Raw genomic sequence first — 3433 nt, 5'->3', positions numbered from 1 at the left:
CCTCCGAAGCCCGCTGGCCTCTGGGCCGTTTCTTGTCCCCAAGTCCGATCCCACAACTAGAAGAAATCCCTTCTTTAAGCTTGGCACACTTCCAGTGACAGGGAGCTCACTACCTTACATTTTTTTTTCATTAAAGCTTTTTATTTTCGAAATATATGCATGGATACTTTTCAGCATTCACCCTGGTGGAAAACCTTGTGTTCGAAAATTTTCCCTCCCTTCCCTCCACCCCCGCTCTGGGGACAAGTAATCCAATATAGGGTAAACAAGACATTACACTTCCTTGAGGAAGTTTGTTTCTAGCTATCCAACCTAAGTGCCCCACCCCCTCCCCGGGGCCAAACACACCCCTTTTCCATCTGGACAGCTCTTCCAACCCTTCAGGACAATTATCCTGCGAAATACCTTAACGAGTCCTTTTACACCCCCAAAACAAGACCCCCGCCAAGCTCTACTGGTTGTGTGGTTGTTCCCCCTCCCCCCTCCCCCATACATTTTCGATTTGTCAATGTTTTTCCTATTGTAATCCCCCAGCAGCACGGGGGGGGGGGGGGGGGGGGGGCCTTGCCCCTCCCCCTACTGAAACTGGTGTCCAGAATCGAACTCAGAATCCCAAATGAGGCCTGAGGACCTCAAAGAACTCCGGCTTTTCTTTTGCTGGAAGCTTTCAGTCCACTGAAACCCCCAGTTCTTTCTCAGCTCAGTGGGGTCTCTCCCTGTCTCCTTCTTTCTCAGCTCAGTGGGGTCTCTCCCTGTCTCCCATTTCTTTCTCAGCTCAGTGGGGTCTCTCCCTGTCTCTTTCTTTCTCAGCTCAGTGGGGTCTCTCCCTGTCTCTTTCTTTCTCAGCTCAGTGGGGTCTCTCCCTGTCTCCTTTTTTCTCAGCTCAGTGGGGTCTCTCCCTGTCTCCCATTTCTTTCTCAGCTCAGTGGGGTCTCTCCCTGTCTCCTTCTTTCTCAGCTCAGTGGGGTCTCTCCCTGTCTCCTTCTTTCTCAGCTCAGTGGGGGTCTCTCCCTGTCTCCTTTCTTTCTCAGCTCAGTGGGGTCTCTCCCTGTCTCCCATTTCTTTCTCAGCTCAGTGGGGTCTCTCCCTGTCTCCTTCTTTCTCAGCTCAGTGGGGTCTCTCCCTGTCTCCTTCTTTCTCAGCTCAGTGGGGTCTCTCCCTGTCTCCTTCTTTCTCAGCTCAGTGGGGGTCTCTCCCTGTCTCCTTTTTTCTCAGCTCAGTGGGGTCTCTCCCTGTCTCCTTCTTTCTCAGCTCAGTGGGGTCTCTCCCTGTCTCCTTCTTTCTCAGCTCAGTGGGGTCTCTCCCTGTCTCCCATTTCTTTCTCAGCTCAGTGGGGTCTCTCCCTGTCTCCTTCTTTCTCAGCTCAGTGGGGTCTCTCCCTGTCTCCCATTTCTTTCTCAGCTCAGTGGGGTCTCTCCCTGTCTCCTTCTTTCTCAGCTCTGTGGGGTCTCTCCCTGTCTCCCATTTCTTTCTCAGCTCAGTGGGGTCTCTCCCTGTCTCCTTCTTTCTCAGCTCAGTGGGGTCTCTCCCTGTCTCCTTCTTTCTCAGCTCAGTGGGGGTCTCTCCCTGTCTCCTTTTTTCTCAGCTCAGTGGGGTCTCTCCCTGTCTCCTTTTTTCTCAGCTCAGTGGGGTCTCTCCCTGTCTCCCATTTCTTTCTCAGCTCAGTGGGGTCTCTCCCTGTCTCTTTCTTTCTCAGCTCAGTGGGGTCTCTCCCCTGTCTCTTTCTTTCTCAGCTCAGTGGGGTCTCTCCCTGTCTCCTTCTTTCTCAGCTCAGTGGGGGTCTCTCCCTGTCTCCTTCTTTCTCAGCTCAGTGGGGTCTCTCCCTGTCTCCTTCTTTCTCAGCTCAGTGGGGGTCTCTCCCTGTCTCCTTTTTTCTCAGCTCAGTGGGGTCTCTCCCTGTCTCCCATTTCTTTCTCAGCTCAGTGGGGTCTCTCCCTGTCTCTTTCTTTCTCAGCTCAGTGGGGTCTCTCCCTGTCTCTTTCTTTCTCAGCTCAGTGGGGTCTCTCCCTGTCTCCTTCTTTCTCAGCTCAGTGGGGGTCTCTCCCTGTCTCCTTCTTTCTCAGCTCAGTGGGGTCTCTCCCTGTCTCCTTCTTTCTCAGCTCAGTGGGGGTCTCTCCCTGTCTCCTTTTTTCTCCAGCTCAGTGGGGTCTCTCCCTGTCTCCCATTTCTTTCTCAGCTCAGTGGGGTCTCTCCCTGTCTCCCATTTCTTTCTCAGCTCAGTGGGGTCTCTCCCTGTCTCCTTCTTTCTCAGCTCAGTGGGGGTCTCTCCCTGTCTCCTTTTTTCTCAGCTCAGTGGGGTCTCTCCCTGTCTCCCATTTCTTTCTCAGCTCAGTGGGGTCTCTCCCTGTCTCTTTCTTTCTCAGCTCAGTGGGGTCTCTCCCTGTCTCCTTCTTTCTCAGCTCAGTGGGGTCTCTCCCTGTCTCCTTTTTTCTCAGCTCAGTGGGGTCTCTCCCTGTCTCCTTCTTTCTCAGCTCAGTGGGGGTCTCTCCCTGTCTCCTTTTTTCTCAGCTCAGTGGGGTCTCTCCCTGTCTCCTTCTTTCTCAGCTCAGTGGGGTCTCTCCCTGTCTCCTTCTTTCTCAGCTCAGTGGGGTCTCTCCCTGTCTCCTTCTTTCTCAGCTCAGTGGGGTCTCTCCCTGTCTCCTTCTTTCTCAGCTCAGTGGGGTCTCTCCCTGTCTCCTTCTTTCTCAGCTCAGTGGGGTCTCTCCCTGTCTCCCATTTCTTTCTCAGCTCAGTGGGGTCTCTCCCTGTCTCCTTCTTTCTCAGCTCAGTGGGGTCTCTCCCTGTCTTCCTCATCTTCTATTTGTGGCTGATATTTACAAGGCAGCAGTGTAAGACTTCGCATTTAATCTCCAGTTGCATTTGATCTCGTTCAGTTCAGCCCAGTGTAGCACCCTGTCAAGATCTCACAAGTCTGATAACTTGAAGTGATAACAACAATAATGATAATGATACTACTACTACTACTACAGCTCTAAAACGTAGAGGAACCATAGAGATCATCTAGTCCAACCCCTTTTTAACACATGAGGAAACTGAGGCCTCAAGAAGTTACAACAGGTTCCAACCCAAGTAGTGACAGAGCAGGAATTCCCAAAATTCAGGTCCTTAATTCTCCCATTTGATACTTTTCCCACAGCACTTCAGTGCCTAATGAGAGATAGTAATGCTTAAAGAGCTGGAGAATATATGTAATTTTCAAGTTATAGGTTATTCCAGTCAAGTGTTAAGTGACAAAAAATCAACATTTTGTATGTTCTTTTGAAGAGGGAACCCCAAAACTGAAAATCCTTAAAGGAGAAAACCTCCTTCCCCTCTGCCTGCGTGAGGGGACTCCACCCCAAGCACAAACAGTTTCATCTTTGCTATCTGGGTGGGGCTGGCTCAGTCCGGAAACCCATAGAACTCAATTCAAATTCTAAGCCTGGCCAAAACC

This window comes from Sminthopsis crassicaudata, chromosome X (assembly GCF_048593235.1).
Source record: "Sminthopsis crassicaudata isolate SCR6 chromosome X, ASM4859323v1, whole genome shotgun sequence".
In the NCBI taxonomy this organism is placed as follows: domain Eukaryota; kingdom Metazoa; phylum Chordata; class Mammalia; order Dasyuromorphia; family Dasyuridae; genus Sminthopsis; species Sminthopsis crassicaudata.
The sequence above is the reverse complement of the archived record's forward strand: the minus strand, read 5'-3'. Positions refer to the sequence as shown.